This window comes from Bactrocera oleae, chromosome Y (assembly GCF_042242935.1).
Source record: "Bactrocera oleae isolate idBacOlea1 chromosome Y, idBacOlea1, whole genome shotgun sequence".
NCBI lineage: Eukaryota > Metazoa > Arthropoda > Insecta > Diptera > Tephritidae > Bactrocera > Bactrocera oleae.
In genome coordinates this window covers 1,892,755-1,919,169 of record NC_091542.1, presented here as the reverse complement: position 1 = coordinate 1,919,169, position 26,415 = coordinate 1,892,755, and the positions used below count along the sequence as shown (strand labels likewise).

The window sequence follows — 26,415 nt, the reverse complement described above, 5'->3', positions numbered from 1 at the left end:
TAAATTAGCTTTTGCAAAGTTAAACCGAGTACAGAAGCACGAAGTTTGATGATTATTATCCCGTACAATGCCTGAGATTTCGACAGATATTTCCAAAGCAGGATGATATGAGTCCTCTGGTAGAACAAGAGGATTACTCTGAATAACGGAACACTTTGCGGAGGTATCAACGTATACTAAATCTAAGCATTTACCAAATTTATTCGGAATCAAATTAATTTGGTTCAGACCCAACTCGGACATTTTTTCGAAAAACTCATTAAAACATGACCGATTGCAAATCGGCACGATATAGTCATCGAATGGTTTCCACGAAGCACACGGTAAATTGAAATCACCTAATACAATTATTGAATCTGCATTATTTGCCATCGAGGTAGCACTATTTATTAAAGAAGCATGCTGCATGTATACAGATAAGTCGGAATGGGGTGGTATATAAGATAGGGTTAAATAAATAAAGCAACTATTAACGTATACTCTAATACATTTAAATTCAAATGAGTCGGTCCCTGGAACAAGAATATTTTCAGATGGGATAGAGGAATGCACGGCAAATAGAACACCTCCACCGATTCTGTTCAGTCGATCACATCTAAAAACTTGAAATTTGCTGTTTTAAATCTCATTATCAAATATGTGAGGTTTTTAAAATGTTTCTGTAAATCCAATTATATAATATTGAAATTAAAATTGGAACTGTTTAAATACAAGTCGGTAAATTTTGTATTAAGACCTTTAACATTTTGATAATAAATGCTTAGCGAATTTTTACCAATCAGTTTTTTATATCGGTGGTTGCTTTTGCTAATTTAGCAATGTTTTCCTCAATTTGACTTCTAAGTTTAGGCTTAAATTCGTGTACAAAAGTCCCAGGTGGCCAGAATGAACTATCTAAGATCTTTTTGAATGTTTCAAGAGATACGTCTATTTTAAACGATGATATACTTCTATCATAATTGAAGTTAAATTTACGTATATTGATATCATCGATTTTTAAACGTGACGAAATGTAAGATTTAATGTCCTCCACCAAGGTATCTTTGGCAAGTCTCGAAATAAATATAGACTTTTTAGGTGGAATAACTATCAAGTTATTAACTGATGCTACTAAGTTAATAGGGGGAGCCTTTGGAATTGTGAGACACTTATTACTATTAGATAGAGCTTTTGGGGAATTGAGCTCTTTGGAAGTTGACGGCTTATCACCTTGAGGGCAAGGAGAAGAGAGATTTATTAGGTCATTGGGAGGAGACGTTCTTTTCTGAACAGAAGAACTAAGTGTTACTTCATCGGAAGGACGTTTACGCTTAGGAGCAGGTTTAGAGGATTCGTGAGAATCATTCAGGCACTTAAAAGATTTGAACAATTTTTCATAGTGCCTAAATTTTTCAGTGAGGGTTACAAGATCACGACCGATTTCGTTAAAGCCATTGCGTGTCTCCCTATAAACTTTAAATAGATCGATTTCAATAGATCTACAATTTAAACAGGACCAACGCAATCCCTTACAGTCGATAATAGAATCTAAGATTCTACCAGTCAGTCCAGCACATTTAATATGGGCAAGCCCATCACAAAGCCAGCATGAAACGTAGCGATCTGACTCGCCTTTAATGTTACAATTGGGGAAGTTACAAGACATAATAAACCACAAGAATGAAGATCAAATAAAAGAGTAGGTAAACCAAAATTTAATAGATTAATAATAAATTAGTGTGTTAATAAAATATTATTAATAATAAATTCAATTAAGAATATATTAATATTAATAATAATAAATTCAATTAAGAACAATTTTTTTTTATCAAAGTTTAAAACCAAGACAATTTGAAGAAGCAATATAGCGAGCAGTTTTAGAAGCACTGTAACAAATAAAAAGCTAAACGCAACACAGCTGTGAATAAAGAAGTAGATAAGATAAACAAACTGAGAAAATATAGTAAAATAAAACAAAATGAAAGAAAGGGTGACTCGGCACCAAAAATTGGAAAGTTTAAACTTTTTAATACCGCAAAAAACAAAACATAAAATACTTATCATGAAACTGAGAGTTTAATCACTAAAAATTTGTATTAACACGGTAATAAAAATTAGTTAAACTTCGAGAATTTTTTAAAATAAAAACACAAATGTACACAGCTAAAAGAATTGCAGCTTAAGAGTTTGAAGTGTTGCCACCTATGATATTTGATTATTAATGTTTTGGTTTTTATGTATATTTTTGAGATTCGCGCCGCGTTTCGATTTTTTGTTTTTTGGTTTCGCGCCTGTTTATTTTTGTGTTTAAGTATGTTTTCATTTTATGTTTTTGTTTTTTGGGACATTTAATATGTTTATCCGCTTTTCCTCTTTTATGTTATATATGTGTGTTTATGTGTTCGAACATATGTTCGGTCACTCAACTCTCAAATTCGCTTTTGGCATATGTATGTATATACTTATATATACGTACATTTATTTTCTTTATGTACACAAATAACATATATATATATATATATTTGTATATTTCTTTATATTACACTGCACTTTTTTTTCCAAGAACTGTCACTGTACCTTTTTGGTTTTTTTTTGTTCAGTTTTTGTCACTCCACGGGTTTTTTTTTTTATTTGTTTTCTAATAAATGAACCGGTTTTTTTTCACTATTTGTTCAGTTTTTGTCACATTATTTTTTGTTCACGCTGTTAGTTTTTGTTCACGTTATTTAATTATTATTATTTTTTCTTTTATGTTTAAATAGTTCCGTTCACTAGGACTCGAAGGACCATAAATAACCAAGTACGAAATTAATTTTGATTTCACTCACCGCTAGTAAAATCAGTCGGTAAAAACGAAGTAATTTTGGGAAAGCGGGTGCTCGAACCGAAAGATGTCCTCTCGTAAGCGAATCGATGCTAAAAAGAAGCGTATGGGATCCTTTTGTAGTCCCTTATATATCTATTGATTGATGGCTTTATGGTAGTGTGATCGTGGCGATGTTGTATATGTGTGCGTGTTGGTGCATGGTGTAGTGATGTGGAATGTATGGGCGGTAGGCGTGGTGATATGGATGTGAATTGATGTGGTAAATGTGGTGTGACAGTGTCTTATGATGATGGGGAATGAGTGGTCATTTAGCCATACCACCATAATAACCAAGTTCGAAATTAATTTCGATTTCACTCACCGCTAGTAAAATCAATTGATAAAAACGAAATGAATTTAGGGAAAGCGGGTGCTCAAACCGAAAGATGTTCCGGCGCATGGTTTCGAGATATTTGTTGCAAGTAGCCTCCGAGCATCCTTCGGTTGTAGCGGCCATGCCTAAGTAGGCAACAGAACGTGGAAGTGGGTCCTGACCCTGCAATTCGGGCTCCAAAAGGTGCAATAATGGCGGAGTCAATTTCTCTGGTGGCACGCTCAGTGCAAGGTCCATTGTTTGAGTAGCCGTTGTCATCGGATTCGTGTTGTCTTCACCCAAAAAGTATTCTTCATCATCGTCTTCGTTTTCGGGTTCAGTTGCCATCAAATTGAAAAAAAATTCAAATTATGGGCTCGATCAACTTTCGTTTGAAAATCAGTTTTTTCTTTAAGCGAACGACCCAGCAAACGTAAGCCGCGACTTTTATGCGCATAGCGCTATCAAATAGGGCATTACTTGCTGCCTCCAAGAACAACTTCGACAACATTTTTATGTGATTGTTCAGCAATTTAGCATTTAAATCTGCCAACTGAATGCCATCTGAATTGGTCGACCCCAGTCTGCCCAGCAAATGCTTGAAGGGATTTCCAATTAACGGTATGGACTTCTGCAACTTTTGTTCGGCTGTTCTGTGGCCCAATGTGAACGGCACCAAAGAAGTCATATTAATTAGAATGTTGAAAATAACAGGTGTAGCCATGTTGCCAGTTGCTTCGGTGGTCACCACTGCAGCAGTGAACATTCCATTCCAATATGAAACCGATTCCATGTGCTGCAAAAATTGATCAGAGGCCGCATCAGCCAAAATAGGAAATGAAGACGAACCTAGCTCGCTTTGCTTAGGATCGGTAGAAGAGCAGTAGCTGTAGGTGAACTTTAGCACTTCGGTCATCCATGAGTCAAACTCTTTGGCTTCGCGACGCACCAAAACACCAACAAATTGAGCAATTGCTTTACGCCCAGACTTTTGCTGCTCCTGCATGAGGGCATAAAGCATACCCTGCTTAATAATTTGCTGTTGCTCAACCTGCACTTTGTTCCATTGACGCAGTTTCGCAAAATGCTTCTTAAGTAGTGCAACAGAATATTGACGCACCTGTGGCTTCATTGTCGAGACGGCAATTTCGCAAAGAGCTGGTACAGTCTCAGAACGCTTGTAGGCCTCCTGTAAATCAGCGGTGGCCTTTTTGATTACACCGTTAGCCGAAGAAAGAAAATTCGTAATAATTTGGATTATTTGCTGCATTTTGGATTCCAAAAATTTCTTTTTGTTCCCGAAGACTCTTATTCCGAGTTGCCAATTATTTGCTTATTTGGCTTTGCACCAACTGCTTTATGTTCCTTCGTTTTTTTAGACGCACTTATAACCGAACTCACACGTAATACAAAGAAATGTATCGCAATTTCTACTTTTTGCATATAATTATTTGCAAAACGTTATGTGAATTGCACTAATATTCTCCGTACTACCTCACCTGGCAGATGATTTTCAAAGAATGATAGAATAAAAACAGCTAATAAGAAAATTAACTGAAAGCTTTTACTTGTATATTGTGTGCCTGATTTCGCCTTGCTTTCGTTGTTTGTTCCGTTCTGGCTCGAAGGATCATAAATAACCAAGTATATTGGCAGCACACTCTACGATAGCCTCATCCTATTCACTCTCCTCAGCATCTTCGTCTTCATCTCCAGTAGACTCGTCAAACTGGCAAGCGACCTTGCCCTGGAGCATTTCTGTTATACAAGAGAAGACTACATCACGAAGTTCAACCGTTGGTAAATAGATTTGTTTCAACTTTTTCAAAAGATTACTCAAATCTACAAGTGCAGACAACACAACAGAAACTTCTTCATGCACAATTTGGCCTAATTTGGGTATCAAGATTGCAATAGCATTGGGAACGTCTTGCAAATCTTGTAGTTTGTGTAGAGCCACAATGAAGGAGCTCAATGCGTCAATTGACACGTTACGTATGTCTTCCTGTGGATGATCGATACTCTTGTAAACATTTGGATAAGATTTCTCCAAGTAAGGGATGAAAGCGACTCCGGTATGCTCGGAAAATTTCTTCAATGATAAAATGTCATCGTCTTTTTCTTCTAAATATGAATTTTCAACACTGTTTCCCGCAATGTTGTTCAAATCATCATCCTCCCCATCCGAGTTTTCAATATCGATATCATCTTCGTTTTCATCGGCCTCCTCTGCTGGCGCTTATGTCAATATATTCGGATATAATTATATATGTAAATATATAAGATAATTTTTATTTATAAGGTTTATCGGTGAATGCAATTTGCGTATTATTTGCCGATTGAATGTATATGTATGTTTGTATTTTTGTCTTTTTGCTGTAAATTCTAGCTTTAATTGTTATTGTGTCTTTAGCTTACTTGTTGTTACGCAGTCCCGCTAGTTGCTTTATTAAGCCTAAGGGCTACTGTCGCAAATTCGTTGAACGTAAATACTTGAACTTTAATTTTTAGTTTGTGGTTGTTGTGAGTATATGTATACAAATGTAAGCGCATAAGTTAAGGCAATCAATAATTTGTTAATATAATATATACAATATATACTAGCTGACCCGGCGAACTTCGTACTGCCTAACAGTCAATTAATGTCGTGTTATCTTTTAGCTGAACTAATTTAGGCTCTGATGAAGATAATACAATGATACAAAGTAAATATGAACATAGGTAGATATATAAAAGTATTTAATTATGATCAACAATACATACAGAAAGAGAATACAAATTAAAATAAAGTACTTCAAACACGTGTCAGAAAAAAAAAGATTAAAATAAAGTATGTTGTGTAGCATGTGATGCACTCGGATTAACTCTTTTCATTCAAGCAACTTGTGGCAAACGACATTCTTTGTTTTTTTGCCAGGCGCAAGAACAAATAAAGCGGATGGTTTACCGACACGTAAACATGCCACGTGACCCTGTGATTTGGTAATCGTCATGGCGAAGGCAAGACGAATCGGGAATTGAATTCGTTTAAATTCAAAGGGCATTGGAATAAGAACTTCCTCGTCTCTAAATTTCTTTAAAATTCTTTGAATATCAACGCGGGAATCACATTGCTCATCAGTTTTCTTATCACCAAACGTGTTCCATTGCACAGTTTTGGTTGGTTTAAATTTCTAATCATGATCACTGTCGAGCCAACCCTAAGTTGCAAATTGTGCGGTGGTAAACCAGGCACATCCAAGGAGTCTAAAAATTCAGTTGGGTAATTAGTGGCTGAATTATAATATTTAGGTCGGAGTTGTCTTCAAAAAGATAATGGCGAACCGCCCTAATATCTTAAAGGACATACTTAAAGAAAATCTGTTGGACTGTAATTTCCTTAAATTCGAAAAGGAAATTAGAACAAAAACTCTGGGGATACAATGGAATGCGATATCTGACCAGTCTTCATATACTACAGAGTCAATATCAGCATTATCTGCCATAACAAACCGACAAATTTTATCATCTGTGGCAATACCTTTCGACGCCGCAGGATGGCTTTCGCCAATTATGATACAAGCCAAAGGACTAATACAAGAATTATGGATAGATGGAACCGATTGCGATGAACAAATAAAACCATTTCGTTTAGAAAAGTGGTCCCAGTTTGCGAGCAATTTAAATGATATCTCACAGATACAAATCCCTCGATGGGTAAACTATGTCCCAGAGCACAAAGTCGAACTACACGGCTTCTGTATACGTACGCACACAAAGCGAGATTGCGACCACAAGCCACTTACTAATAGCAAAAACAAAAGTAGGTCCTTTAAAAGTAATAAGTATATTACGACTTGAACTGTGTAGCGTTACTACTAGCCAAACTAGTATCTATGGTGCGAATGCATTTAAACATGGCTGACTAATTCCACAATTTTCCCACCACCGATTTTATCATATACAGGTTAACACGGCTTTAATATTATTGTTATCTACTATCTAAAAATAAGTCGGGTTTTCCTTCCTGACGCTATAACTCCAGAACGCAAGAACCGATTTCCACGGTGTCGCATTCGTTGGAAAGGTCTCGGGCTCCGTGAGGTTTATAGCAAAGAAAATTCAGGAAAAATTTCAACAGAAAAGCGGGAAAATCTTTTTTCACATACAGCGCCATCTCTGATACATAGCATGTACTACAAACCAATATTTTAAGTAGATGGCGCCGGTGCGTGATACATTGATTGACAGCTACTCATTGTTCTCTGCTCATTTAATTTCATGTGACAAACCGGTATTGTGTTCACTTGAAATTGTGAAAAAAAAACTTTAAAAAAATAAGTTATTCGTTTCCTAACATTTCAATTGGAAACCATCAAATCAATAACGTGTATTTTTATACACAGGTGGTAAGTTGAACTGTGTAAATTATGTGGATCGTGCATTTGAGGTTAAATTCACTACTCTGTCCATAGTCCAAAATGCCTAGAGGACGACGTGCAAACATCGGCCGTCGCACAAGACATGCAAGTCAGTAACAAGTGTATTCACAGAACTTAAGCGTAGAAAGACAAAATGTAATAAGAGAACATGCCCGATTGAGACAACGCGTGAACACACGAAGATCATTAGCTTCATACAATCGCTTGGCATTCCAATATGATCCCACTGCGAACTACAGTTATGATGAAAATTTAGATATTGGATCAATGACGACTATATGCCGATATTGCAATGCGTTAAATTTCAAAAGAGAAACGGCTGGATTGTGCTGCGCAAGTGGAAAAGTCAAACTGGATCCATTACTTACACCACCAGAACCACTGAGACCATTGTTCGATGGAAGTGATCCCGATTCCAGCCATTTTCTTCAACACATCCTTGAATACAATAACTGCTTTCGCATGACTTCCTTTGGAGCTAATATCAATCGAGAAGGCGGCTTCATGCCGACTTGCAAGGTTAAGATACAACACACATAACCGATCATTCACACCAACACAATAAATTGCAACACATAACAACTACATATACACCACACACTACACCATCACACGATCAGAAGTTACACCGTATTCTTTAACAAATGATTGTTTGCAATTACAGATACAAGGACAAATGTATCATTTGCATGGTTCAATGGTGCCAACACCAGATGAACCGCATCAATTTCTGCAAATATATTTAATTTCGTCGATGGTTGATCAGCTGAATGTGCGGAGCAATATACAGGGAACACAACAATTAAAGAGACGAATTATTGAACAGTTGCAATCATTTTTACACGCTAATAATGCTGTGGTTAATATGTTCAAAACAGCATTGGAACGAACAAATTTGTCATAAGAGCGGATTGTACTCCAACAGGAGAACATGTGCGAAGATTCAATGCACCCACCGTTAATGATGTTGCTGCAATTATTGTTGGCGATCTAACTAAATCGCGTGACATTGTCGTTCAGCGAAGAAGCAATATCATGCATCGTGTAAACGAGACACATCGTTTGAACGATGCGTTACAATATCCAATCATTTATTGGCAAGGGCAAGACGGGTACGACATCATGTTGAAGACGGTCGATCCAATTTCAGGTACAATATTCACACACTAATTATTGCTATTATTGGTTTCCATTAACAATTCATTTAATTTTGCATTTTCAGGCGTAACAACGAATAAAAATCTAAGCGCAATGAATTACTATGCGTATTCGCACACATGAGGAGAATGTCATTCTGAAATGCCGTCGGCTATTCCAGCAATTCGCTGTCGACATGTATGTCAAAGTCGAGACCGAACGTTTAGCGTTCATCCGATTCAATCAGGCAAAGCTACGATCTGAGGACTATATACACTTGCGTGATGCTATTCATTCAGATGGTGATGTTCAGAATATTGGACGTCTGACGATTCTCCCATCATCTTATATCGGAAGCCCTCGCCACATGCACGAATACGCTCAAGACGCTATGACGTACGTGCGAAATTATGGAACTCCGGATTTATTTATTACGCTCACATGCAATCCAAAGTGGACGGAAATTGAACGTGAGTTGGAACCGGGCCAAAAACCGCAAGATCGCCATGACATAATCGGCAGAGTATTTCAGCAAAAACTCAAGGTTATGATGGATGTGCTTACTAAGTATCAAGTTTTTGGTGACACACGTTGTTATTCGTACTCGGTGGAATGGCAGCAGCGTGGACTAACGCATGCTCATATCCTAATTTGGTTGCTGAACAAATTACATTCAAATGAAGTAGATGACATCATATCAGCTGAAATTCCTGATCCAGTCACTGATCCCCATCTACACGACAGTGTGACGACACAGATGGTTCATGGACCGTGCGGTGCATTAAATCCAATATCGCCTTGCATGGCTGATGGAAAGTGCACTAAACGATATCCGCGACCGTTAGTTACCGAAATAGTCACAGGGAACGATGGATATCCAGTTTATCGTCGGCGTTCAAAAGAAGATAATGGTCGAACTATCAAAGTTAAAGTTCAAAATCAAGAGATTGAGATCGGAAATGAATTCATTGAACCATATTGCCCACTGCTATCACGTATTTTCAAAACACATGCAAACGTTGAGAGTTGTCATTCGGCCAAATCAATCAAATATTTGTGCAAGTACGTCACAAAAGGCAGCGATATGGCTGTGTTTGGTATTGCGTCGGAAAATGCGAATGACGAAATCAGCAACTTCGAAATGGGCAGATACGTCAGTACTAATGAAGCACTGTGTTCTCATTTCAAATTCATGAAAGATATCCCACAGTTGTATATTTAGCAGTGCATTTGGAAAATGGCCAAAGAGTTTACTTCACTGAGGCTAATGCGGCACAACGAGCTGAGAGACCACTGTCGACAACATTGACTAGCTTCTTTGCAATGTGTGAAGCAGATCCCTTCGCAGTGACGCTGATGTACGTTGAAATGCCCAAGTATTACACTAGGAATCAATCAACAAAGAAATTCCAACGTCGCAAACAAGGAACCCCAGTTCCAGATTGGCAACATCTGTTTTCCGCTGATGCACTAGGTCGCATGTATACTGTTCATCCTAGAAATGATGAATGTTTTTATTTGCGACTGCTGTTGGTAAATGTACGTGGACCAAAATCATTTACGCATTTGAAAACTGTGAATGGCCACCAATGCCAAACATATCGAGAAGCATGTCAACTATTGGGTTTGCTGGAGAACGATTCTCATTGGGATTTAACACTTGCGGATTTAGTTGTTTCATCAAATGCGTACCAAATACGAACGCTGTTCGCAATTATCATCACCACATGTTTTCCTTCGCAACCAATTCAGTTATGGAACAAATACAAAGACGACATATGTGAAGATATCTTGCATCGCTTGCGCATCCAAACGAATAATCCTGACATCCAAATAACCGATCAAATCTACAATGAAGGATTGAAGCTGATTGAGGATCAATGCTTGACTATTGCAAACAAGCTACTGATTGAAGTAGGAATGATTCCGCCAAATCGATCGATGCATGATGCATTCAACCAAGAATTAAATCGAGAGCTGCAATACAATGTTGATACATTGCAGGAATTCGTTCGAAATAATGTGCCGTTGCTGAATGAACAGCAAAAACAAGTATACAAAATATTAATGCAAGCGGTGGACAATAATACTGGTGGTCTATTCTTCCTGGACGCACCTGGAGGAACAGGGAAAACATTTGTCATCATTGATTTTGGCCACTATTCGATCAAGATGTGACATAGCTTTGGCGTTAGCATCATCTGGAATTGCGGCGACTCTTCTTGATGGCGGTCGTACTGCACATTCTGCGCTTAAGTTGCCACTCAATTTAAAAACAATGCAATATTTCCCGATCCAGTGCAATGGGAAAGTTGTTGATGCAATGCAAGCTCATTGTTTGGGATAAGTGCACAATGGCACATAAGAAGTCACTTGAAGCACTTAACTTCACACTGAAGGATCTTCGGCGAAATAACAACATCTTTGGCGGCTTGATGGTATTTTTGGCAGGCGATTTCAGGCAGCCGTTGCCAGTAATTCCCCGTGGAACGCCTGCAGATGAATTGAATGCTTGCCTGAAGGCATCACCCTTATGGAATACCGTAAAACATTATCGCTAACCACTAATATGAGAGTTCAACTTCAAAATGATCAAAGTGCGGAACAATTTTCCAAACAATTGTTAGCTTTAGGAATGGGAAAGTCCCAGTTGATGCGACATCTGGATTAATTACTCTTACCAACGACTTTTGCCGATTTGTAGACTCTCAATTAGCTCTTATTGAAAATGTTTTCCCAAACATTAGTGAGAATTATCAGAATCATGCTTGGTTGAGTCAACGAGCAATTCTTGCCGCAAAGAATAATGATGTACAGGCACTAAATTTCACCATTCAATCAAAAATTGCTACCGATTTGGTGACATACAAATCCGTTGATTCCATAACAAATCCCGATGATGTAGTAAATTATCCAACGGAGTTTTTGAACCCTCTGGAGTTACCACGATTTCCACCACATGATTTGCAACTCAAAGTTGGTACAGTTATTATGATATTGCGTAATTTGAATCCACCGCGACTTTGCAACGGTACTCGACTGTCGGTAAAAAGACTTATGCCGAATTTGATTGAGGCAACCATTATTAACGGCAAGTACGCAGGTGAAAATGTATGTATTCCTCGAATACCAATGATTCCGACTGATCTTCCGTTTGACTTCAAGCGATTCCAATTTTCAGTTCGCCTTGCGTTCGCCTTGCGTTCGCAATGACAATTAACAAGTCGCAAGGTCAATCGAGTAGTGTTTGCGGGATAAATTTAGAAAATTATTGTTTTTCACATAGGCAGATATACGTGCCGTATTCACGAGTTGGGAAACCATCCGCTTTGTTTGTGTTAACATCAGACCAAAAAACAAAAAATGTGGTTTACCAGAGAGCACTTCAATGAAACGGATAATATGCGGACACGTATAACGCTTCGATTCAGTATTCACTTTGGATTCACGTTCATTTACTTAGAGAATTTCAACTAAATAACACTTCATTTTTGTCATCGAAATGAATTCCTTACTGCTGTGAAATGAAATAAAATGTTTTCTTTTTGAATATAAAACAAAAAAAAAATTTTTCTTCATCTTTTAATTACCAGACGAAATGTTACATAAAACAAAGCCATCTGGTGGCGAAACGGAGTTTGCCGGGTTTGCTAGTCTACTATATAAATAGTAGACTTCCCCCTTTACTGAGGCTATAACTCCAGAACGCAAGAACCGATTTCCACGGTGTCGCATTCGTTGGAAAGGTCTCGGGCTCCGTGAGGTTTATAGCAAAGAAAATTCAGGAAAAATTTCAACAGAAAAGCGGGAAAATCTTTTTTCACATACAGCGCCATCTCTGATACATAGCATGTACTACAAACCAATATTTTAAGTAGATGGCGCCGGTGCGTGATACATTGATTGACAGCTACTCATTGTTCTCTGCTCATTTAATTTCATGTGACAAACCGGTATTGTGTTCACTTGAAATTGTGAAAAAAAACTTTAAAAAAATAAGTTATTCGTTTCCTAACATTTCAATTGGAAACCATCAAATCAATAACGTGTATTTTTATACACAGGTGGTAAGTTGAACTGTGTAAATTATGTGGATCGTGCATTTGAGGTTAAATTCACTACTCTGTCCATAGTCCAAAATGCCTAGAGGACGACGTGCAAACATCGGCCGTCGCACAAGACATGCAAGTCAGTAACAAGTGTATTCACAGAACTTAAGCGTAGAAAGACAAAATGTAATAAGAGAACATGCCCGATTGAGACAACGCGTGAACACACGAAGATCATTAGCTTCATACAATCGCTTGGCATTCCAATATGATCCCACTGCGAACTACAGTTATGATGAAAATTTAGATATTGGATCAATGACGACTATATGCCGATATTGCAATGCGTTAAATTTCAAAAGAGAAACGGCTGGATTGTGCTGCGCAAGTGGAAAAGTCAAACTGGATCCATTACTTACACCACCAGAACCACTGAGACCATTGTTCGATGGAAGTGATCCCGATTCCAGCCATTTTCTTCAACACATCCTTGAATACAATAACTGCTTTCGCATGACTTCCTTTGGAGCTAATATCAATCGAGAAGGCGGCTTCATGCCGACTTGCAAGGTTAAGATACAACACACATAACCGATCATTCACACCAACACAATAAATTGCAACACATAACAACTACATATACACCACACACTACACCATCACACGATCAGAAGTTACACCGTATTCTTTAACAAATGATTGTTTGCAATTACAGATACAAGGACAAATGTATCATTTGCATGGTTCAATGGTGCCAACACCAGATGAACCGCATCAATTTCTGCAAATATATTTAATTTCGTCGATGGTTGATCAGCTGAATGTGCGGAGCAATACACAGGGAACACAACAATTAAAGAGACGAATTATTGAACAGTTGCAATCATTTTTACACGCTAATAATGCTGTGGTTAATATGTTCAAAACAACATTGGAACGAACAAATTTGTCATAAGAGCGGATTGTACTCCAACAGGAGAACATGTGCGAAGATTCAATGCACCCACCGTTAATGATGTTGCTGCAATTATTGTTGGCGATCTAACTAAATCGCGTGACATTGTCGTTCAGCGAAGAAGCAATATCATGCATCGTGTAAACGAGACACATCGTTTGAACGATGCGTTACAATATCCAATCATTTATTGGCAAGGGCAAGACGGGTACGACATCATGTTGAAGACGGTCGATCCAATTTCAGGTACAATATTCACACACTAATTATTGCTATTATTGGTTTCCATTAACAATTCATTTAATTTTGCATTTTCAGGCGTAACAACGAATAAAAATCTAAGCGCAATGAATTACTATGCGTATTCGCACACATGAGGAGAATGTCATTCTGAAGTGCCGTCGGCTATTCCAGCAATTCGCTGTCGACATGTATGTCAAAGTCGAGACCGAACGTTTAGCGTTCATCCGATTCAATCAGGCAAAGCTACGATCTGAGGACTATATACACTTGCGTGATGCTATTCATTCAGATGGTGATGTTCAGAATATTGGACGTCTGACGATTCTCCCATCATCTTATATCGGAAGCCCTCGCCACATGCACGAATACGCTCAAGACGCTATGACGTACGTGCGAAATTATGGAACTCCGGATTTATTTATTACGCTCACATGCAATCCAAAGTGGACGGAAATTGAACGTGAGTTGGAACCGGGCCAAAAACCGCAAGATCGCCATGACATAATCGGCAGAGTATTTCAGCAAAAACTCAAGGTTATGATGGATGTGCTTACTAAGTATCAAGTTTTTGGTGACACACGTTGTTATTCGTACTCGGTGGAATGGCAGCAGCGTGGACTAACGCATGCTCATATCCTAATTTGGTTGCTGAACAAATTACATTCAAATGAAGTAGATGACATCATATCAGCTGAAATTCCTGATCCAGTCACTGATCCCCATCTACACGACAGTGTGACGACACAGATGGTTCATGGACCGTGCGGTGCATTAAATCCAATATCGCCTTGCATGGCTGATGGAAAGTGCACTAAACGATATCCGCGACCGTTAGTTACCGAAATAGTCACAGGGAACGATGGATATCCAGTTTATCGTCGGCGTTCAAAAGAAGATAATTGTCGAACTATCAAAGTTAAAGTTCAAAATCAAGAGATTGAGATCGGAAATGAATTCATTGAACCATATTGCCCACTGCTATCACGTATTTTCAAAACACATGCAAACGTTGAGAGTTGTCATTCGGCCAAATCAATCAAATATTTGTGCAAGTACGTCACAAAAGGCAGCGATATGGCTGTGTTTGGTATTGCGTCGGAAAATGCGAATGACGAAATCAGCAACTTCAAAATGGGCAGATACGTCAGTACTAATGAAGCACTGTGTTCTCATTTCAAATTCATGAAAGATATCCCACAGTTGTATATTTAGCAGTGCATTTGGAAAATGGCCAAAGAGTTTACTTCACTGAGGCTAATGCGGCACAACGAGCTGAGAGACCACTGTCGACAACATTGACTAGCTTCTTTGCTATGTGTGAAGCAGATCCCTTCGCAGTGACGCTGATGTACGTTGAAATGCCCAAGTATTACACTAGGAATCAATCAACAAAGAAATTCCAACGTCGCAAACAAGGAACCCCAGTTCCAGATTGGCAACATCTGTTTTCCGCTGATGCACTAGGTCGCATGTATACTGTTCATCCTAGAAATGATGAATGTTTTTATTTGCGACTGCTGTTGGTAAATGTACGTGGACCAAAATCATTTACGCATTTGAAAACTGTGAATGGCCACCAATGCCAAACATATCGAGAAGCATGTCAACTATTGGGTTTGCTGGAGAACGATTCTCATTGGGATTTAACACTTGCGGATTTAGTTGTTTCATCAAATGCGTACCAAATACGAACGCTGTTCGCAATTATCATCACCACATGTTTTCCTTCGCAACCAATTCAGTTATGGAACAAATACAAAGACGACATATGTGAAGATATCTTGCATCGCTTGCGCATCCAAACGAATAATCCTGACATCCAAATAACCGATCAAATCTACAATGAAGGATTGAAGCTGATTGAGGATCAATGCTTGACTATTGCAAACAAGCTACTGATTGAAGTAGGAATGATTGCGCCAAATCGATCGATGCATGATGCATTCAACCAAGAATTAAATCGAGAGCTGCAATACAATGTTGATACATTGCAGGAATTCGTTCGAAATAATGTGCCGTTGCTGAATGAACAGCAAAAACAAGTATACAAAATATTAATGCAAGCGGTGGACAATAATACTGGTGGTCTATTCTTCCTGGACGCACCTGGAGGAACAGGGAAAACATTTGTCATCATTGATTTTGGCCACTATTCGATCAAGATGTGACATAGCTTTGGCGTTAGCATCATCTGGAATTGCGGCGACTCTTCTTGATGGCGGTCGTACTGCACATTCTGCGCTTAAGTTGCCACTCAATTTAAAAACAATTGATACTCCAACATGCAATATTTCCCGATCCAGTGCAATGGGAAAGTTGTTGATGCAATGCAAGCTCATTGTTTGGGATGAGTGCACAATGGCACATAAGAAGTCACTTGAAGCACTTAACTTTACACTGAAGGATCTTCGGCGAAATAACAACATCTTTGGCGGCTTGATGGTATTGTTGGCAGGCGATTTCAGGCAGCCGTTGCCAGTAATTCCCCGTGGAACGCCTGCAGATGAATTGAATGCTTGCCTGAAGGCATCACCCTTATGGAATACCGTAAAACATTATCGCTAACCACTAATATGAGAGTTCAACTTCAAAATGATCAAAGTGCGGAACAATTTTCCAAACAATTGTTAGCTTTAGGAATGAGAAAGTCCCAGTTGATGCGACATCTGGATTAATTACTCTTACCAACGACTTTTGCCGATTTGTAGACTCTCAATTAGATCTTATTGAAAATGTTTTCCCAAACATTAGTGAGAATTATCAGAATCATGCTTGGTTGAGTCAACGAGCAATTCTTGCCGCAAAGAATAATGATGTACAGGCACTAAATTTCACCATTCAATCAAAAATTGCTACCGATTTGGTGACATACAAATCCGTTGATTCCATAACAAATCCCGATGATGTAGTAAATTATCCAACGGAGTTTTTGAACCCTCTGGAGTTACCACGATTTCCACCACATGATTTGCAACTCAAAGTTGGTACAGTTATTATGATATTGCGTAATTTGAATCCACCGCGACTTTGCAACGGTACTCGACTGTCGGTAAAAAGACTTATGCCGAATTTGATTGAGGCAACCATTATTAACGGCAAGTACGCAGGTGAAAATGTATGTATTCCTCGAATACCAATGATTCCGACTGATCTTCCGTTTGACTTCAAGCGATTGCAATTTTCAGTTCGCCTTGCGTTCGCCTTGCGTTCGCAATGACAATTAACAAGTCGCAAGGTCAATCGAGTAGTGTTTGCGGGATAAATTTAGAAAATTATTGTTTTTCACATAGGCAGATATACGTGGCGTATTCACGAGTTGGGAAACCATCCGCTTTGTTTGTGTTAACATCAGACCAAAAAACAAAAAATGTGGTTTACCAGAGAGCACTTCAATGAAACGGATAATATGCGGACACGTATAACGCTTCGATTCAGTATTCACTTTGGATTCACGTTCATTTACTTAGAGAATTTCAACTAAATAACACTTCATTTTTGTCATCGAAATGAATTCCTTACTGCTGTGAAATGAAATAAAATGTTTTCTTTTTGAATATAAAACAAAAAAAAAATTTTTCTTCATCTTTTAATTACCAGACGAAATGTTACATAAAACAAAGCCATCTGGTGGCGAAACGGAGTTTGCCGGGTTTGCTAGTCTACTATATAAATAGTAGACTTCCCCCTTTACTGAGGCTATAACTCCAGAACGCAAGAACCGATTTCCACGGTGTCGCATTCGTTGGAAAGGTCTCGGGCTCCGTGAGGTTTATAGCAAAGAAAATTCAGGAAAAATTTCAACAGAAAAGCGGGAAAATCTTTTTTCACATACAGCGCCATCTCTGATACATAGCATGTACTACAAACCAATATTTTAAGTAGATGGCGCCGGTGCGTGATACATTGATTGACAGCTACTCATTGTTCTCTGCTCATTTAATTTCATGTGACAAACCGGTATTGTGTTCACTTGAAATTGTGAAAAAAAACTTTAAAAAAATAAGTTATTCGTTTCCTAACATTTCAATTGGAAACCATCAAATCAATAACGTGTATTTTTATACACAGGTGGTAAGTTGAACTGTGTAAATTATGTGGATCGTGCATTTGAGGTTAAATTCACTACTCTGTCCATAGTCCAAAATGCCTAGAGGACGACGTGCAAACATCGGCCGTCGCACAAGACATGCAAGTCAGTAACAAGTGTATTCACAGAACTTAAGCGTAGAAAGACAAAATGTAATAAGAGAACATGCCCGATTGAGACAACGCGTGAACACACGAAGATCATTAGCTTCATACAATCGCTTGGCATTCCAATATGATCCCACTGCGAACTACAGTTATGATGAAAATTTAGATATTGGATCAATGACGACTATATGCCGATATTGCAATGCGTTAAATTTCAAAAGAGAAACGGCTGGATTGTGCTGCGCAAGTGGAAAAGTCAAACTGGATCCATTACTTACACCACCAGAACCACTGAGACCATTGTTCGATGGAAGTGATCCCGATTCCAGCCATTTTCTTCAACACATCCTTGAATACAATAACTGCTTTCGCATGACTTCCTTTGGAGCTAATATCAATCGAGAAGGCGGCTTCATGCCGACTTGCAAGGTTAAGATACAACACACATAACCGATCATTCACACCAACACAATAAATTGCAACACATAACAACTACATATACACCACACACTACACCATCACACGATCAGAAGTTACACCGTATTCTTTAACAAATGATTGTTTGCAATTACAGATACAAGGACAAATGTATCATTTGCATGGTTCAATGGTGCCAACACCAGATGAACCGCATCAATTTCTGCAAATATATTTAATTTCGTCGATGGTTGATCAGCTGAATGTGCGGAGCAATACACAGGGAACACAACAATTAAAGAGACGAATTATTGAACAGTTGCAATCATTTTTACACGCTAATAATGCTGTGGTTAATATGTTCAAAACAACATTGGAACGAACAAATTTGTCATAAGAGCGGATTGTACTCCAACAGGAGAACATGTGCGAAGATTCAATGCACCCACCGTTAATGATGTTGCTGCAATTATTGTTGGCGATCTAACTAAATCGCGTGACATTGTCGTTCAGCGAAGAAGCAATATCATGCATCGTGTAAACGAGACACATCGTTTGAACGATGCGTTACAATATCCAATCATTTATTGGCAAGGGCAAGACGGGTACGACATCATGTTGAAGACGGTCGATCCAATTTCAGGTACAATATTCACACACTAATTATTGCTATTATTGGTTTCCATTAACAATTCATTTAATTTTGCATTTTCAGGCGTAACAACGAATAAAAATCTAAGCGCAATGAATTACTATGCGTATTCGCACACATGAGGAGAATGTCATTCTGAAGTGCCGTCGGCTATTCCAGCAATTCGCTGTCGACATGTATGTCAAAGTCGAGACCGAACGTTTAGCGTTCATCCGATTCAATCAGGCAAAGCTACGATCTGAGGACTATATACACTTGCGTGATGCTATTCATTCAGATGGTGATGTTCAGAATATTGGACGTCTGACGATTCTCCCATCATCTTATATCGGAAGCCCTCGCCACATGCACGAATACGCTCAAGACGCTATGACGTACGTGCGAAATTATGGAACTCCGGATTTATTTATTACGCTCACATGCAATCCAAAGTGGACGGAAATTGAACGTGAGTTGGAACCGGGCCAAAAACCGCAAGATCGCCATGACATAATCGGCAGAGTATTTCAGCAAAAACTCAAGGTTATGATGGATGTGCTTACTAAGTATCAAGTTTTTGGTGACACACGTTGTTATTCGTACTCGGTGGAATGGCAGCAGCGTGGACTAACGCATGCTCATATCCTAATTTGGTTGCTGAACAAATTACATTCAAATGAAGTAGATGACATCATATCAGCTGAAATTCCTGATCCAGTCACTGATCCCCATCTACACGACAGTGTGACGACACAGATGGTTCATGGACCGTGCGGTGCATTAAATCCAATATCGCCTTGCATGGCTGATGGAAAGTGCACTAAACGATATCCGCGACCGTTAGTTACCGAAATAGTCACAGGGAACGATGGATATCCAGTTTATCGTCGGCGTTCAAAAGAAGATAATTGTCGAACTATCAAAGTTAAAGTTCAAAATCAAGAGATTGAGATCGGAAATGAATTCATTGAACCATATTGCCCACTGCTATCACGTATTTTCAAAACACATGCAAACGTTGAGAGTTGTCATTCGGCCAAATCAATCAAATATTTGTGCAAGTACGTCACAAAAGGCAGCGATATGGCTGTGTTTGGTATTGCGTCGGAAAATGCGAATGACGAAATCAGCAACTTCAAAATGGGCAGATACGTCAGTACTAATGAAGCACTGTGTTCTCATTTCAAATTCATGAAAGATATCCCACAGTTGTATATTTAGCAGTGCATTTGGAAAATGGCCAAAGAGTTTACTTCACTGAGGCTAATGCGGCACAACGAGCTGAGAGACCACTGTCGACAACATTGACTAGCTTCTTTGCTATGTGTGAAGCAGATCCCTTCGCAGTGACGCTGATGTACGTTGAAATGCCCAAGTATTACACTAGGAATCAATCAACAAAGAAATTCCAACGTCGCAAACAAGGAACCCCAGTTCCAGATTGGCAACATCTGTTTTCCGCTGATGCACTAGGTCGCATGTATACTGTTCATCCTAGAAATGATGAATGTTTTTATTTGCGACTGCTGTTGGTAAATGTACGTGGACCAAAATCATTTACGCATTTGAAAACTGTGAATGGCCACCAATGCCAAACATATCGAGAAGCATGTCAACTATTGGGTTTGCTGGAGAACGATTCTCATTGGGATTTAACACTTGCGGATTTAGTTGTTTCATCAAATGCGTACCAAATACGAACGCTGTTCGCAATTATCATCACCACATGTTTTCCTTCGCAACCAATTCAGTTATGGAACAAATACAAAGACGACATATGTGAAGATATCTTGCATCGCTTGCGCATCCAAACGAATAATCCTGACATCCAAATAACCGATCAAATCTACAATGAAGGATTGAAGCTGATTGAGGATCAATGCTTGACTATTGCAAACAAGCTACTGATTGAAGTAGGAATGATTGCGCCAAATCGATCGATGCATGATGCATTCAACCAAGAATTAAATCGAGAGCTGCAATACAATGTTGATACATTGCAGGAATTCGTTCGAAATAATGTGCCGTTGCTGAATGAACAGCAAAAACAAGTATACAAAATATTAATGCAAGCGGTGGACAATAATACTGGTGGTCTATTCTTCCTGGACGCACCTGGAGGAACAGGGAAAACATTTGTCATCATTGATTTTGGCCACTATTCGATCAAGATGTGACATAGCTTTGGCGTTAGCATCATCTGGAATTGCGGCGACTCTTCTTGATGGCGGTCGTACTGCACATTCTGCGCTTAAGTTGCCACTCAATTTAAAAACAATTGATACTCCAACATGCAATATTTCCCGATCCAGTGCAATGGGAAAGTTGTTGATGCAATGCAAGCTCATTGTTTGGGATGAGTGCACAATGGCACATAAGAAGTCACTTGAAGCACTTAACTTCACACTGAAGGATCTTCGGCGAAATAACAACATCTTTGGCGGCTTGATGGTATTTTTGGCAGGCGATTTCAGGCAGCCGTTGCCAGTAATTCCCCGTGGAACGCCTGCAGATGAATTGAATGCTTGCCTGAAGGCATCACCCTTATGGAATACCGTAAAACATTATCGCTAACCACTAATATGAGAGTTCAACTTCAAAATGATCAAAGTGCGGAACAATTTTCCAAACAATTGTTAGCTTTAGGAATGAGAAAGTCCCAGTTGATGCGACATCTGGATTAATTACTCTTACCAACGACTTTTGCCGATTTGTAGACTCTCAATTAGATCTTATTGAAAATGTTTTCCCAAACATTAGTGAGAATTATCAGAATCATGCTTGGTTGAGTCAACGAGCAATTCTTGCCGCAAAGAATAATGATGTACAGGCACTAAATTTCACCATTCAATCAAAAATTGCTACCGATTTGGTGACATACAAATCCGTTGATTCCATAACAAATCCCGATGATGTAGTAAATTATCCAACGGAGTTTTTGAACCCTCTGGAGTTACCACGATTTCCACCACATGATTTGCAACTCAAAGTTGGTACAGTTATTATGATATTGCGTAATTTGAATCCACCGCGACTTTGCAACGGTACTCGACTGTCGGTAAAAAGACTTATGCCGAATTTGATTGAGGCAACCATTATTAACGGCAAGTACGCAGGTGAAAATGTATGTATTCCTCGAATACCAATGATTCCGACTGATCTTCCGTTTGACTTCAAGCGATTGCAATTTTCAGTTCGCCTTGCGTTCGCAATGACAATTAACAAGTCGCAAGGTCAATCGAGTAGTGTTTGCGGGATAAATTTAGAAAATTATTGTTTTTCACATAGGCAGATATACGTGGCGTATTCACGAGTTGGGAAACCATCCGCTTTGTTTGTGTTAACATCAGACCAAAAAACAAAAAATGTGGTTTACCAGAGAGCACTTCAATGAAACGGATAATATGCGGACACGTATAACGCTTCGATTCAGTATTCACTTTGGATTCACGTTCATTTACTTAGAGAATTTCAACTAAATAACACTTCATTTTTGTCATCGAAATGAATTCCTTACTGCTGTGAAATGAAATAAAATGTTTTCTTTTTGAATATAAAACAAAAAAAAAATTTTTCTTCATCTTTTAATTACCAGACGAAATGTTACATAAAACAAAGCCATCTGGTGGCGAAACGGAGTTTGCCGGGTTTGCTAGTCTACTATATAAATAGTAGACTTCCCCCCTTACTGAGGCTATAACTCCAGAACGCAAGAACCGATTTCCACGGTGTCGCATTCGTTGGAAAGGTCTCGGGCTCCGTGAGGTTTATAGCAAAGAAAATTCAGGAAAAATTTCAACAGAAAAGCGGGAAAATCTTTTTTCACATACAGCGCCATCTCTGATACATAGCATGTACTACAAACCAATATTTTAAGTAGATGGCGCCGGTGCGTGATACATTGATTGACAGCTACTCATTGTTCTCTGCTCATTTAATTTCATGTGACAAACCGGTATTGTGTTCACTTGAAATTGTGAAAAAAAACTTTAAAAAAATAAGTTATTCGTTTCCTAACATTTCAATTGGAAACCATCAAATCAATAACGTGTATTTTTATACACAGGTGGTAAGTTGAACTGTGTAAATTATGTGGATCGTGCATTTGAGGTTAAATTCACTACTCTGTCCATAGTCCAAAATGCCTAGAGGACGACGTGCAAACATCGGCCGTCGCACAAGACATGCAAGTCAGTAACAAGTGTATTCACAGAACTTAAGCGTAGAAAGACAAAATGTAATAAGAGAACATGCCCGATTGAGACAACGCGTGAACACACGAAGATCATTAGCTTCATACAATCGCTTGGCATTCCAATATGATCCCACTGCGAACTACAGTTATGATGAAAATTTAGATATTGGATCAATGACGACTATATGCCGATATTGCAATGCGTTAAATTTCAAAAGAGAAACGGCTGGATTGTGCTGCGCAAGTGGAAAAGTCAAACTGGATCCATTACTTACACCACCAGAACCACTGAGACCATTGTTCGATGGAAGTGATCCCGATTCCAGCCATTTTCTTCAACACATCCTTGAATACAATAACTGCTTTCGCATGACTTCCTTTGGAGCTAATATCAATCGAGAAGGCGGCTTCATGCCGACTTGCAAGGTTAAGATACAACACACATAACCGATCATTCACACCAACACAATAAATTGCAACACATAACAACTACATATACACCACACACTACACCATCACACGATCAGAAGTTACACCGTATTCTTTAACAAATGATAGTTTGCAATTACAGATACAAGGACAAATGTATCATTTGCATGGTTCAATGGTGCCAACACTAGATGAACCGCATCAATTTCTGCAAATATATTTAATTTCGTCGATGGTTGATCAGCTGAATGTGCGGAGCAATATACAGGGAACACAACAATTAAAGAGACGAATTATTGAACAGTTGCAATCATTTTTACACGCTAATAATGCTGTGGTTAATATGTTCAAAACAGCATTGGAACGAACAAATTTGTCATAAGAGCGGATTGTACTCCAACAGGTGAACATGTGCGAAGATTCAATGCACCCACCGTTAATGATGTTGCTGCAATTATTGTTGGCGATCTAACTAAATCGCGTGACATTTTCGTTCAGCGAAGAAGCAATATCATGCATCGTGTAAACGAGACACATCGTTTGAACGATGCGTTACAATATCCAATCATTTATTGGCAAGGGCAAGACGGGTACGACATCATGTTGAAGATGGTCGATCCAATTTCAGGTACAATATTCACACACTAATTATTACTATTATTGGTTTCCATTAACAATTCATTTAATTTTGCATTTTCAGGCGTAACAACGAATAAAAGTCTAAGCTCCAGATATCCAGTTTATCGTCGGCGTTCAAAAGAAGATAATGGTCGAACTATCAAAGTTAAAGTTCAAAATCAAGAGATTGAGATCGGAAATGAATTCATTGAACCATATTGCCCACTGCTATCACGTATTTTCAAAACACATGCAAACGTTGAGAGTTGTCATTCGGCCAAATCAATCAAATATTTGTACAAGTACGTCACAAAAGGCAGCGACACGGCTGTGTTTGGTATTGCGTCGGCAAATGCGAATGACGAAATCAGCAACTTCCAAATGGGCAGATACGTCAGTACTAATGAAGCACTGTGTTCTCATTTCAAATTCATGAAAGATATCCCACAGTTGTACATTTAGCAGTGCATTTGGAAAATGGCCAAAGAGTTTACTTCACTGAGGCTAATGTGGCACAACGAGCTGAGAGACCACCATCGACAACATTGACTAGCTTCTTTGCAATGTGTGAAGCAGATCTCTTCGCAGCGACGCTGATGTACGTTGAAATGCCCAAGTATTACACTAGGAATCAATCAACAAAGAAATTCCAACGTCGCAAACAAGGAACCCCAGTTCCAGATTGGCAACATCTGTTTTCCGCTGATGCACTAGGTCGCATGTATACTGTTCATCCTAGAAATGATGAATGTTTTTATTTGCGACTGCTGTTGGTAAATGTACGTGGACCAAAATCATTTGCGCATTTGAGAACTGTGAATGGCCACCAATGCCAAACATATCGGGAAGCATGTCAACTATTGGGTTTGCTGGAGAACGATTCTCATTGGGATTTAACACTTGCGGATTCAGTTGTTTCATCAAATGCGTACCAAATACGAACGCTGTTCGCAATTATCATCACCACATGTTTTCCTTCGCAAACAATTCAGTTATGGAACAAATACAAAGACAACATATGTGAAGATATCTTGCATCGCTTGCGCATCCAAACGAATAATCCTGACATCCAAATAACCGATCAAATCTACAATGAAGGATTGATTCTGATTGAGGATCAATGCTTGACTATTGCAAACAAGCTACTGATTGAAGTAGGAATGATTGCGCCAAATCGATCGATGCATGATGCATTCAACCAAGAATTAAATCGAGAGCTGCAATACAATGTTGATACATTGCAGGAATTCGTTCGAAATAATGTGCCGTTGCTGAATGAACAGCAAAAACAAGTATACAAAATATTAATGCAAGCGGTGGACAATAATACTGGTGGTCTATTCTTCCTGGACGCACCTGGAGGAACAGGGAAAACATTTGTCATCATTGATTTTGGCCACCATTCGATCAAGATGTGACATAGCTTTGGCATTAGCATCATCTGGAATTGCGGCGATTCTTCTTGATGGCAGTCGTACTGCACATTCTGCGCTTAAGTTGCCACTCAATTTAAAAACAATTGATACTCCAACATGCAATATTTCCCGATCCAGTGCAATGGGAAAGTTGTTGATGCAATGCAAGCTCATTGTTTGGGATGAGTGCACAATGGCACATAAGAAGTCACTTGAAGCACTTAACTTTACACTGAAGGATCTTCGGCGAAATAACAACATCTTTGGCGGCTTGATGGTATTGTTGGCAGGCGATTTCAGGCAGCCGTTGCCAGTAATTCCCCGTGGAACGCCTGCAGATGAATTGAATGCTTGCCTGAAAGCATCACCTTTATGGAATAACGTAAAAACATTATCGCTAACCACTAATATGAGAGTTCAACTTCAAAATGATCAAAGTGCGGAACAATTTTCCAAACAATTGTTAGCTTTAGGAATTGGGAAAGTCCCAGTTGATGCGACATCTGGATTAATTACTCTTACCAACGACTTTTGCCGATTTGTAGACGCTCAA

At 38.8% G+C, this 26,415-nt stretch overlaps 2 pseudogenes; both read right to left on the bottom strand.

The window, feature by feature from the left end:
• The window catches only part of LOC138858282 (importin-4-like), a 69,204-nt pseudogene extending 64,776 nt beyond the window's left edge, over positions 1 to 4,428 (bottom strand).
• Positions 4,429 to 4,788: 360 nt separating this feature from the next.
• The window catches only part of LOC138858281 (importin-4-like), a 143,933-nt pseudogene continuing 122,306 nt past the window's right edge, over positions 4,789 to 26,415 (bottom strand).